A 13801-nucleotide genomic window follows, 5' to 3' on the forward strand; every position below is an offset into this window, starting at 1 on the left:
ACAAAAAGCAGAAAAAACCCGGAAAATTAATACACAATTATAACACAAATACTATAAAGAACACCATTAAAATAAAAATATATAGTTCCCATATTGAGAGAAGGTCGAGTCAATTGACTCGGAGATTGAGTGAATAATGAAACTCCACCTGAACTACACTTTGCAACTTGGAACTACAATTTTTGGCTCAGGTTAGAAACAGCGCATGTATCATTCGTTTCCCTATGCCCATAAGTGATTTTATGGATGAGCCAGAGATTATGGTTCCTAATTGCAAAATTGCATTCAATTCATCGTCGATTTAAGTAATATAGAGTCACTTCAGAGTCAGAGTCAAATTATCAAATTTTGAGCGGGGGAATTTCCGGTCACGCGGATCTGCGGATCATCAGTGGTGATCTATATCTTCCCATTTGAAGCTGTGGTGCAGAATCGATTATTAAAGTGTTTGCAAACACCCTATTTATCGATACTTTACTGTAGGTTTGAATGATAGATCAATCGATACATCGCAAAGCTTGCCACGCCTCTGCAAATCAACTTTATCATAGAGATACGGAGACGCGAGAGCAGAAAAAAATCCGGAAGAGTAAACGATGCGAAGAATTTTTCAATCAACACCAGCCATATGATCAGTTTATTTTCGTGTTTACTAAAATTGTAAGTGACTTTAGACACTGAAAAAAATTCTCGGCGTTTTTACCAAGGTCCGTTGGTACCTTTACCATCTCACTTTTTTACCAATTATTGGTAATTTTACCAAGACAGACTGGTAAACTTACCTAAAAACCGGTATTTTTACTGTTTTTGTCAAGTAAGAATACCACTTTTATTGGTAATCAATTCCCGGTAACTTTGCCATTTTATCTCGGTAATTCTACCACAGTCGATAAAAAATATTGGCGTTTTTACCAAGGTCCATGTAAAATTCACCGAGAAAGTTCAACCAATGTTACCAGAGATTTCTCGGTAAAATTACCAATTCCATAAATAGGTAATTTTACCAAGGAAAAAACTGGGATCAAATAGAACCCTGAATTCTTGGTAATTTTACCCTTTTCTTAGTAAATACACCGAGATTTTTTTTCCAGTGTATGATCATGTTTATTTTCGTGTTTACTAAAATTGTAAGGACTTTAACGCTACTATTTATCCAGAAAAAAACGAAGACGCGAGGGCAGAAAAAACTCCGGAAGAACGAACTATGCAATTAAAGAATTTTATCCGCAGAATTGTTCTAGGCGAGGAACCATTAATTTAGGTTCCGGTGGAGTCCCCTCTGTTCCTCGGAGCCGGAGCGGTAGACCGCGGCCACCACAATGAAAATACGCGTCGCCGGCCGCTCAAATTTATGAAAGTTATGAAACGCGGTGACGTGTGCTTGATGTATTTATACCTCCATTTCTCTTCCTCTCCATTCGTCTCAACGCCCGCTCCTCTCCCCCCTCGATCCTCGGTGATTTACGATTGAGGATCACTGCGTGGACCCATCTTCATCTACGGTAACTGACGACCGGGCTATTGAACTGGTTCTCGGGAACATACGTATCAGCGCGCGAAAAAAACATTACTGATACGCTTTAACCGAGAGCATGGGAAGTACTCCAGCTGAGATGAGCTGGGCAACTTTTAGTGAAAAGAAACCAAGGGATAAGTTTGAGTAAAAGTGAGTGAATAGTGGTTTTGAGCTTGCCCAGAAGCGTAAATATCCCTGCGATAAAGCTCTAAAGTTCGCAGAAATATTAAGAACACTGAAGAGAGAGCATAGTAAATTTTACTAAAGGTCTACTTGATTTATGAAACAGTGGTATTAATGGGAGAAAATAACCAGATTCCTGCCAGCATTCACCATAGTTATGATAAATACTACCAAATGCTGATGTATGCTACCATGTAGTATCTTGTCGATTATACCAAAAATTCAAATTGACCTTCAGTTTCAGTGCAGATGTAAAAACCTAAGTTGAAGTCAGGTCTCTTTTTACGTTGAACTCAACGGAAGAATAACTCTTCAAACTAGTTTTCTTGAGACATTGAGATAAGTCACAAGAATTAGAATATCGCACCGCTCTTGCGTTAACGTCTGAATAACTTACAGGAACGAAAATCAAGTTCGCCTTCAACTTGATGGATACAATTTGAGCGGCTCAGGAGTTGAAATAGTTGTATCACGCATTTTGGTTTCGCGTAATGAAAGCTATATTCGAAAGGCAAGTGACTTAAGCTGATGACTTGTCAGCAGCAGGTCATGGAATAATATAATGTGATTTGGCAATTGCAAATATGTAATTTGTCAAATTGTAAATTTTAGGTTGGTTATGTATAATATGAATTTTACTCTTGGCTTTGTATAAAACGCTTACTAAAATAACACCAATCACGAAAGATATGCTAAACAACCGAAAGGCAGGATTTTTAAAAGAGAACTTCAAATACGCTAATTTAACAAGCTTAGGAATTACATCCAGCGAGGCTACCATCCGAGGCACGTTTAGTCTCTCTCGCCCTCTTGAAAAAGAGAAGACATTTTATCACCACGTCTGACCTTTTTTGCAACAGTAGCATCCCTATAACGGTAAAAGAGAAACAAGCGAGGGAAAGTAGCCGTCTGAACGGAACACGAGACCCGATAAATAATGAGCGTCTGGAAAATGAGAGCAAAAAAAGAGAGAAGAAAAAACCTAAATCGCTATTTACTGGGAAAAAGGGAGCGTAATAAATTTGATTGTGGCTCTCGTCATCGCATTGTTCTCAGGCCTGGAGCAGCGTTGGACTTCTAAAGGCCTCTTGTCCCGTTGTCCCGTTGACGGATGTGGGAGAAACTCCCCTTACTATGCGATCTCGATTCGAGAATCGATACACCCTATTCGTTTCCTCGGAAAAACTCGATTCAGGGATTGCGATATCGATTGGTCGACGGACGCAGAGTGTTGTTTGCGACACAAACTCGGGAATCGATACACCCTATTCAATCCCTCGGAAAAACTCGATTCAGGGATTGCAATATCGATTGATCGACGGGTGTAATGAGCTCGATTCGGGAATCGATATGACCTATTCATACCCTTTAAAAAACTCGATTTTGAGGGTGGGGAGTATCGATATTTCGGCGGATTGCACAAGTGTCCCTGGGTGCCGGCGGCGATCCAGGAAGGGAGCAACATGTCAGCGAGGCTCGATTAATAAAGGCTCCCCGCGGTTCGGGATCTGGGTGCGATGACCAGGACCCAGTCTCCCAGGAGCCTGCGAATTAGTGCAAAACTGACTTGTGAGAGAAAAATGGGCTCCGAAGACGGGAGAGAAAGGCCGGGGAAAATCGGCAGAAAGAATAGCCGCCCTCTCAGCTCGGGATCAAGGGTTGATAAATGGTTTTTCGATGCACTTGCTCAACAGATGAAGTCAAGTGATTCTGTTGTTCCTTTGATGCGCCGCCCGTGTTAGCGCCCTTGTCCTCGTCCACCCACGCATCATCTCACGCTTGTCGCCTGGTTGTTTACATTTTATCGGGATGACGCAACTTGGAGCTACCGTCTTACGTAGTTCGGGGTATACGTTTTTCTTCGACTGTTTGTAACTATCCACAAAAAGACTTCGGTGCTGGGCAACGAGTGAAATTTCAAAGATTTTTCAGAGGCTGCGCATATGAAGCCGCAACAAGTATTCTAGAGTTCGAAAAGAAACTTCAAAATTTGACTTAATTCTTTCTCTTTTCCAATTTCCATACGTTTGATGGATTCATGCATAAGTCAATTGCAGAAGTTTTAGAAAATTTAATGGAATTTTAAAGTAAAATTTGATGAAATTTCAGCAAATTTTGCATTTCTGCTACCGGGAAACTCAAAACTGAGTTATTTTTATAACTAGGTACCCGTTGTTTTTGAAATTTTTCGCACATGCGCCAAACTTTTCGAGCATAAGCAGAGCTATAATGGTATGAGATTTTCACTTCAGAAACGTGATTTTAAAGAAAAGCTTACTTTAAAAAATGGACAAACAAACTCTCGAAAAAAATCGGAGCTCTAAATCGTCTTTCACCGTCTTCAAATCACCACTATACGCCTGGTAATGGCATGGATTTTCATGCAGTTCTAAAGCTTTGTACAGTCTGTACGGCTGTTAAGGGTCACATAATATTTACTTTGCTGCCACGAAATTTAACCTAACCTAGTTTCTTTTTTAAATAATTGTTTATATTTTCATCTCCTCCGAAATGAACTTAATCTCTTTTATAATTACAAAATACTATATGAGTGCGAACTATTTTGGCTAGTTGCACCTTTGACTCAACAAAACATAAAACATTGATAGTACATTTGAACATTAAAGTTCTAGGACGTTCGCAGAGCCAAACCACGGAGCAAATGAGTTGAAAATAAAATTCAGACGTTACTGTCGATGGGAACCGAACTTTTTCTCAGGATCCGCTCCCTGCCGTGCACGAGCTCGGAGAGGCGGGGCCGGGGAAAATCCGTCGGGAAAGAGAAAAAGTGAAAACATCAGAAGGAACCAGGCGACTGACATGTTCACCTGACATGAAAATTAACTCGTGACGTGCAGCAGGGGGTTTCGGAAGAGGGGTAGAGCGTGGCGAGCGGGCGGCGGCGGGGGGGAGGAGGGGGTTCGGGGGGCGGAGTGGAGGACAGCGAACCCTCGGAGGCCAAGCGCCGGCGTCCTGAGTTGCCGGCAGCGATATTCGCAGCCACTGCCACACGGAGCATGACAAAATTTTCATATCCGGGCACACAGACGACCACCCCCCGCGCCGTGCTCAAACCACGCAACTCCCCGTGGAACTCCATGTCGCATAGGTGGTTTTTACGAGCTCGACGGCTGTCATTTGCAATCAACAGTCGACGCTTGTCACTGTCTTGACAGCGTCGAATTCCGCGCCGCGACGCCGATGCTGACGCCAGGGAGCGCCTCCCCCGCCCCCCTTCCGTGCCGGTGCCCCCTATGCCCTATTTCACCGATGCGCTCCATCGCCTGGGCTCCGTTTGTTTTTGTTCCCACCCAGCGTCTGTTTTTAAATTTGTTTTTCCTCCATTCCGGGCTCGCCAGCGTCGGGCATCGCCGGCCTGAACAATAGCTTCGAAAAGCTTCCGAGGCGCATTCGTACATGCGGACTTGTTTGCCGTCGCCAGTGAATGTAGAGCAGGAGGATTATGCATGTGCAATTAATGTTCAAAATTTGTCCGATTTTTGTACGAGATTTGACGGAAATCGGCGAAATTCTCAGGTCAAAATATCCATTAATCTCCTGGTAGAAATGCAATTTGCGATGAGAAATTTGGCAACATTGAAATGTGGAACTTTTGAACATTCAAACTTTCATTTGTCCGGGAAACGATAAATAATGCGGGTGATGGAGTTGCGCTTCTTTCGGAATTGTGTCTTGATGGCCGAATCTTAGTGATATACAAGCTAAAGGTAAAACTATGAGACAGTACCAAACGCCAAGTTTCTGCAGTGGGAAACAGCGGAGATATCAACATTTAAAAAAGTCAGGGTAGTTTTTTACTGCGATTATGTAATGATTCCTACAATTAGGTTCTTTATCAGGGATATGAGACTTACATCGACGATTCAATTTTTGAAATTGTATCACAGTGCGGCGAGACATTGAAAGACGATAGTTTATAATTGAAGTTGGAATACGAAGTTGGAAAAACAGGCCAAAAACTTCAATGGTACTTATAATCCTGTTTTGACCACGTTTCCATTCATATTGATCCCTGTGCATGGTACAGATACAGTGGGATTTGTCTTGCCGTACCGACAGAGTTCCAATAATCGACCTGCAAATGCGTAACGCACATCATTCGTGTAAGGAAGGTGGAGGACACTAAATTACACACTTTGACCCGGCGAAATAAGACATCATCCACCCTAATTGACGCAAGACGAGAATAAAATGTTAGACTTGTAATCTTCGTACTCAGAAGGGAGTCATCACATTTTTTGCTAATCCACGGGTTAATGTAGATTTAGTTATTTTCTCACGATGCGTTGCTTCAATTCGAAACAGAAAAGTCATTTAACGGCCGACCAGCGAGTCATTAGCGACGGCCAGAGTCGCGTCGGTAAACAAACTCCAAAGTACGAGTAGTTTCGCATTAATTTTTTCCCGCAACCGTTTGAAACTTTTGAGTTATCGCTCCGAGTCGGCCCACTGTAAATTCATAATTTTTATTTATGGGCTCGCCATATAAGCAAAAGCGATTTGATGCGTGTTGGTCCGATGGCCGGTGTGCATGTAAACCGGCGTGTGTGTGAGTGCGGGTTGATGTGTGTGCAGGCTGGACGTGAAGTTGCATGCTCTCGAGGAGGAAGGGGGCGTGGCCACTAGTCGCTGCTCCGACATCGCGCGGACCGAGCTTCGGGTGCTCATGGAAGTTAAGAACTGAATCCGTCGATTCTGAAACCTATCAAGTCCAATTCTTAATGAGCCCTGATATGTATGTAGTCTTATGGGATGTGTGGTTCTTTCAGAAGTGGACTTGCGAGGTTTTGACACGGATGGATTCAAGTAGGCAGAGAGCATCCGAGGCACTGGGCAAGGCTAATGGAGGAATGGACCGATCGGCAGTAATTAACGTGCAACCACGAGAGAGATTCGATCTCAGAACCTCCGAGTCGGGAATGTGGATCACAATTTTTCCATATCAGTCCGACTGATTCTGAGCCCTATCGCGGCGGAGGGACAGCCCCCCAGCCCCCCTGGATGCGCGCCCTCCTCCACGCCGAAGCAGACAAATGGGCGGACTGGAGCCACCGCGAGATAAAATGAATTTCGAAATTTATACGCTTTGCTTCGCGCATTATGTACGTTCCCATGAATAATTAATGAATTAAAAAAAAAGGCAAAAGAAAAGGAGAGAAAAGGAGACGAAATACATGGATACATAATTTCTGTAGCATGTATTTTTTTTATATTCACGGTCGTCCCCGCCCTTCGGCGAGGGGCGCCGTGAATTTGATGCGGGCCCCCGATAAACTCCCCGTGCTCGATCCACGGTTCCACAGACGGCGCGCGACGCGGCGAGGTTACTGCGCGATCGGGTCCGATGATTTTAAACCTGTTCGTTGTCATTGAAGGCCTCGCCAATGTCTCGTGCAAGGGGCAGATTTAAATCATTGCTCGGTCGCGCGGTTCCCGTCGCGTCTTGCTTGTGGAAGGGCGGCTTAATGAAGGAGCCGTTGGCGCGATTCGCTGGGCAACGCGGGGTATGTTTTTGGCACTCGATTCGCGGGGCCCCTGCTCTTTTTCCCGGCTCCCGGCGACAGCTTTCAAAGTTCTCCGCTCTACGCGAATAAATTGGGGAGCGCTCCGCACCGTTTCTGGCTCCCGTTTCTGCTTTCCTATGGAATCGACCGTTAAACACGCCTCCATTTTTTCTCCTTTCTTCCCTGTTTCTCAGTTTTTTACGTTACAGGCAAACTACTTTTGACCTGTAATATCTTGTGGTCCAAAAGGGGAAGAGAAGAGAATTAGACGTTTACAGTTGGTGGTGACAGCGTATTTTAGACGAAAATCGTGGTTTTCAACTTCGTGCTTTTTAAAGACACACGATTGAAGTGGCAGAATTTCGAGTGTTTTTGACGGATTTGAGACTGCGCAATTAGGGTTTTTTTTTCGGGCAAAAGGGGCGAGAGGTCTATATGAACACTTGAAAAAAAAAACACATTGGATCTAGAGTCCAGACTCTTGAAAACATTGACAAGGAAAAGGACTCTTGATTCATTCAGAGTTAAGCTTAAATCAAAAGAAAATCCGCTCAAATTAAGAGGCTTGGTTCTTAATTTAAGCTTAAATCTGATTGAATCAAGAGTATTTTTTCTTGTCGATATTTTTAAGAGTCTGGACTCTAGATCCAATGTGTTTTTTTTTCCAGTGAAGCTTGATTTTTTCTGCTTTTAATGTAACTGTTTTCTTCGACTAAACTTTCTGATGAAGTTCGTAGCGTTTGAAGCGTAGCAAGGAAGGCAAGGCATCTAGAAGATCTCGAATTTGTAGCTTTTTGTACCTCAAAAAGCTTTCTAAAGGGGCTATTTTCCCAGATTTTGGGGATTTTTAGCCGTTTAATCCCCCCATCACCTCAAACCTCACCGGATAAGACTTTTTTCCCACATTAATTCACCTCCATTAAAAATATCCAAGCATGGCAATAGTTTCCCACCCCCTCACACACCCACTCACCCACTGACCATTCACATCATTTGAATATGTTTTAGTTCTTGCATCCTGTACACCAGAATCCCAAACCCCCTTCCCGCCTACGACATAAGATGATGGATCAAGGTGAGCCCTACTCCCGCCTTCTACGATTCGTCGATGAGTTTTCAAGACCGAGAGTCAAGTCAGACTCGAGCAGACGCCATGTTGATGAGCTTGACAACCGACGCAGCCAGATGCGCTGAATAAAGTTTGGCCATTTACTTTCAAGCTCACGAATAAAAGGTGGATTTAATCGTAATCTGACAACGTCATAGGAGCAGAGCTTCGCATGAACAATGATGCCTATTGTCTTGTATCACGTGTGATCGAAGGACGAACACCTTTTAATGCGTCTGGTCCTCTGGAGCCGATCAATACAATACATCCTTTATAAAAGTATAATGTCCATGAGGTCAGCTGGAGTACTCACTGGTGCATCTCCGCTCGGCCAAGTTTACGGCCCGTCCGAGGAGGAAAACAAAAAGCTCGCGGGTACACACTACCGCCGCTGTGTAGGAAATCTGACCCCGTAATCTTGGGTCGATCTTATTAATTAATAACATGAAACAGCATATTTGCTTACGACAAAGTCGTTTATTGTTCCAGAAATCAAACGGCGCTAAAATTTCTAACTTGAAACAATAATTCGACGAGGCACTCTCATATATCTCTCTCGAATCCTTCCTCATTTTAATCGGTCGATTTCAGTAGAATCTCCCATTTCTTATCATAACTGAGGGATTTTTCGGAAAAACTGCATCCGTGCCGCAAAAGAGTTTTACCGAAGAAAAAAATATTTGAATGCTCCACGATCTCATTTCGATGTTTTGTGTGGTAATCTTCTCACTTCCTTCTTCCTTCCCCCAAAAAAATGTAACTAAGAGGCAGAAACAAGGAAGACACATTCTGAGGCAGTCTACACGAATGAAAAACACCTAGTCTTAAAAAACTAAAGGAGGGAATGGAACTTCGCCGATTGAATCGACTCATGTATAAAATTGATATTTTTTACAATTTTTTTTGAGCTCATGTAGGCAACACAACCGGCTCAGGTCTGTGAAACGTATTTAGAATCGGAGAGTTCAAAGTTCCTCAACCCTTTAAATGTTCATTTTTTAAAACTCAGAGTCACGTTATAAGATATTTTAACAAAGAGCTCCTTAAAAATTTGAAAGTTGAAATGAAATTTAATCTGGTATTTATTGTTAACAACGCTTGAAGACTTTTGAACCGACTGCGAAGGATTTTCCTTTTCAAATCTCTGAAACGTAGCATACTTACGTGCTAGAAAAAGCTGTTCACGAAGAAAGGAAACTTTTTCATCGGAGCATACTTTAAAAATTCTTCCAAACGACTTCGACAAACTCGCTGCGAACCAGTGACCTATTTAACGCTAAGGTCACCTCGGAGACCGGGGAACCGATTAAATGGAAGTCCCATCAAAAAGCGATTAACGCAAGTGATTGATTTTCAAAACAGTAAAACGGGAGCCGAGATCGAGCCGGCAAGGCACGCGGGTCGGAAAGTATAAAAGCACTTGTAAACCACAGACCATTTGATCCGTTAATTGTATGCGCGTGAAAAAAAAGACAAAGAGCCCGAGCCAATCTGTCATTCTTTTTTATGCGCGGTTGTACGACAGAAGCGTGTCGGAGGTGGAGGCGGGGATGGCGGGGGTGGCGGACGAAAAAGAGAAAAAAAAGGCGCCGAAAGTGGCAGGATCCCGAAAGGTGTTCGGGTGGGAGGAGGAATTAAACAGTTATTAAGCTCGGCAAATCTAATATACCTAGTATGAAAATGTTATGAGCGTGAAAGAGCCGGCTGGAGCGTTGCGTTTCGGTTTCAAAAACACCGAGAGCGTCCGTGCGGAAAAAAGTAACACTCAAGCAAAATTAAACGGGGCGCAAAATAAAAGAGGAACGAAGGAGGGAAAAAAATGGAGGGGTAGATGCTAACTGCAGGAACTGCACGGCTTTCTCGTTGCTCCTCTCATATTTTGCCGTTTTGTTTTAGCTCCGGTGCCGGTCTGGGTGTGAGTGAGCTCGAGCCGTGGTGCATATGACTCAGCGAACGTTCTACTTGAATAATTCACATTTATCATTCGGAATCCCATTTCTCCCTTGGGCTTTGGCAGAATCCTTTAAATTGCTAATAATCCTGGGAAAAAGAGATCCTTTGTTGCATACTGAAGCTCTCGTGCAAGTTAAGCGTTTTTTGTTTAAAGCAGTCAATTCCAGCTCTGCGCGCTGCACCTCGACGCAACTGATCTGTAAGACGACGCGACGGGCCGGAGTGAAACTCCTTCAAACTACGAGATATGCACAACGCATCGCTCTGGAGTTAAAATAGTTGCTTGTGTCTCCGTGACGAGTTCTACGATTAGGAAGTGCGGGATTTCTATTCTACAAGTAATCACTCGGTAAACCCCTGGGACCGGTCTACATACGTTGACACGAACAAGTGGAAAAATCAATACGTAAGTCAGCGGGCTGATTATAGACATTGTTAGGCCAAGCGATAGACAAAGAAGACAAAGATAAAATGAAGCGATCCTATTGGTGGAAGCGGGTGGTTGCAATATACAAAGAAGGTAAGTTATGGATTAACTTAAGGCAACCCGCATGAGGGATCCTTTAGTAAGTCCAATCATCTCCCTCTCAATCTATAACAACAATCCGTTCCAACCGATAGCTTTGTGTATTAATTGGACATATTTCTATTAACGGAACTAAGCGCCAATTTGAGTTCCTTTTGAGGAATTTAGAATCCGAAAGCGCGTTCTGTCAAACGGACCTGGCGCCATGGAAAAGCATTGCGAGTAGAGGACGGAGGAAGCCGGACGCATTCGCCGCATCAGCCCCTCTACTTCTCACCTATGGCGCTTAGGTCCGTTTGATAGAAGTACGTCCAATTAGTATATAGCTTTGTCTTTAGCTTCGTCTATTGATTTGTCTATCGATTTTTCTGTTGGTCTATTGAATTGTCTATTGATTTGTCTACTGACTTGTCTATTTGTCTATTGATTTGTCCATTGATTTGGAGCTACTGATTCGACTATTGATTGTCTATTGATTTGTCTATGCTTTGTCTATTGCTTTGTCTATCAGATTTCAATAATCAGCAACCATCAGGCAGTTTCGGGACTGATCCAGGAACGAACCCCGAGACATCCAACGGGGTGCTGGCGACGAGAATGCGTGACAGAGCTCGGGAGTCGTGAGAGGAGAAGAGCGCGGTTGGCAACACGCAATTTCGAAGCGGAGCGCGCGGCAGGATGAAAAGGGGACGAGACAAATTGATCCATTTGGTACACTACAGGTGTTGCGCCTCCCCGGTCCCCGACTGGAGACGGACCCGGGATCGGGGATCCGAGATCGCGTCGGGATCCGATCTTCGGTCGGGTCATTGTGTGCGATGATAGTATTAAGACAATGCTCGGCGGCACGGCAAGGCTCCGCTCCTAGGATAGAAACGCCTATGTCCTGTGGGAGTGGGTGTGGATGAGTGGTTTTTGGCGAGAGCGGCAGAAGGCAAGTGGCGACCCTGCCGCCAAGCCCGGCCGTCCGGGGAGTCCGGGTCCACCTAGACGCCCGCCGTCCCGACTTGTCAGATTTGGCGGGAAATCTACCAAAGCAAAAATTATCGGCAGCTTTCGATCGTTTTATCAAATTTTTACTGAGAAAAATGAGGTTGTTGGAAAAGTGGTAACTTTATGGGAAATTAACGGTACTTATTGTTCAGGAAAAGGTCGTCATTGTAACGACTGTTTTTAAAGTGAGGAAAAGAGAAACAACCTTTATAATTTAAGGGGGACATCAAAGTTTGCAGAAAAATTTATTTACGTTTTTCTTTAATTGCCGAAGAAAACCAAGATTATAATGTATTCGGTGGATTTTGTGAAATCCGATAGAATTTTTTTTCTTTTGATGGATTTATATCAGTCTCCGTCAATTTTAGGGCAATAAGAAAACGTTGACAAGGTTTGTCATTTTTGTCAAAGTTTGATAAAAATTGCATCAAAATTTGGGACTTTGAACAAAATTATAGGAAGTTTTATTATTCCGTTTCAACTAAAAATATTTGATAAAACAACGTGAAGCAACTTTCATTACCGTGCATGGCGTATGCACTTGTCTCTGACTAAAAAAAAATGCATTTTCGAGAACTTCGAGCCATATAACCGTCCAAAGTAAGAAAATTAGGTAATATACCAAAAGCACGCTTATAATTGGCAGCTGGAGAATGTTTCTTATCACCTCGGCAAAATTTTTTAATATATTCAACTGTTTTGTGTTTAGTCAATTTCCGAGATTGCTTCTTAGACGAGAAAAAATGTCGCACTATGAGGCAACTAGGTCGCACTAGCCGAGCAGGGAAAAAGATAAATGTCCACGAAAGCGCCCAAGTCTTGTAAACACGCCGGCCGACCAGACGCCGATGACTTTTTCCGACACGCAGAAAAGGTAGAACACAGCGCTGGACCATAGCGAAAAAGGGCCCTCGCAATTCGCATCCCTCATCCGCGGCACGATCCGCCATCGGGAAGCCCGGCGGAGGAGGCGGCTCGCCCTTTCACAAAAACGCTTTCGTGCACCCAAGAACAACAGATCCGATGCATAAAATCGGATATAGGCCCCGCCGTGCCAAGGAAAAACGCCGTATGAACCCTTAGGCGTTGCAAAATTTCCCCTTGATAAAACGCGTACTTTTGAATAAAATGTATACATATTTTCCCTTGAAATTTGCAGATATTTTAGATTAAATTGCGTACAAAATTTTCTGAAAATTTTGGAAAACAATATTCATAAATTTTCCCAGTAAATTCGGTTTTAATCGAAGAAAATTAAGCAACGTCTAAAGGTTCATACGGCGTTTTTCCTTAGCACGGCAGTACGGGTGTGTGTTATTTTTGCCCGCGCCCGCACGGCAGGGGGTACGGACCCGCCCCCAAGCCCTCGGCGCATCGGCCTTCTGTCATTTTCGGGGGTGAGAGGTCACCGGGCCTCGCAAATGACGCGCCGCTTCAGAAACCCATCAATTTTTAATCCTTCCTCGACCCGTGCCCTGAAACAAAAGGTTTACTGTAAAAAGGTTATTAACTACCTCCGAAACCGCCCACGGGCCCTGACAATTACGGGTCCTCCAGGTGAGCCTTGTGCACCTTCAAAGTCTTGCCTCGATAACTCATTTGAGCCTCCCCCCACCCGCCCCCGCCCCCATTGCGGCCGTCCCCCATCAATATTCAAAATAATTCTTCCCTCTCTACCGTCGTCCGCGCGATCCTTCTTTTTATTTTTCCCGAAGTCGAATTTTTTTTCCGAGCCGGGTCATGCCGTCTGCCTTTTCTGTGTTAATTTTCTCCACCTCCACCTCCACCTCCGCCCTCGCCTCCCCTCCAGACTCGCCCCCCTCCCCCTTCCCGTCGTCATATTTTATTTCGAGATTCGTTTTCCCTCGCGCATTAACCATATGCAAATGACTTTGATTCTGGACATTTATGATTAACCACCTACGAGAGGGCGGAGATTTTGGGCGAAGATCGCGATAGACCCTTTGTTCCCCTTTCTTTCCTGCACTTGTATCTTT

The 13801-nt window shown here is 43.9% G+C and overlaps 1 protein-coding gene across 2 annotated transcripts in view; it reads right to left on the minus strand.

The window, feature by feature from the left end:
- The window catches only part of Lim1 (LIM homeobox 1), a 106304-nt gene that overhangs the window by 7089 nt on the left and 85414 nt on the right, over nucleotides 1–13801 (minus strand). The gene's annotated exons all lie outside the window — the stretch shown is intronic.

Source organism: Bemisia tabaci, chromosome 6, assembly GCF_918797505.1.
Source record: "Bemisia tabaci chromosome 6, PGI_BMITA_v3".
In the NCBI taxonomy this organism is placed as follows: Eukaryota; Metazoa; Arthropoda; class Insecta; order Hemiptera; family Aleyrodidae; genus Bemisia; species Bemisia tabaci.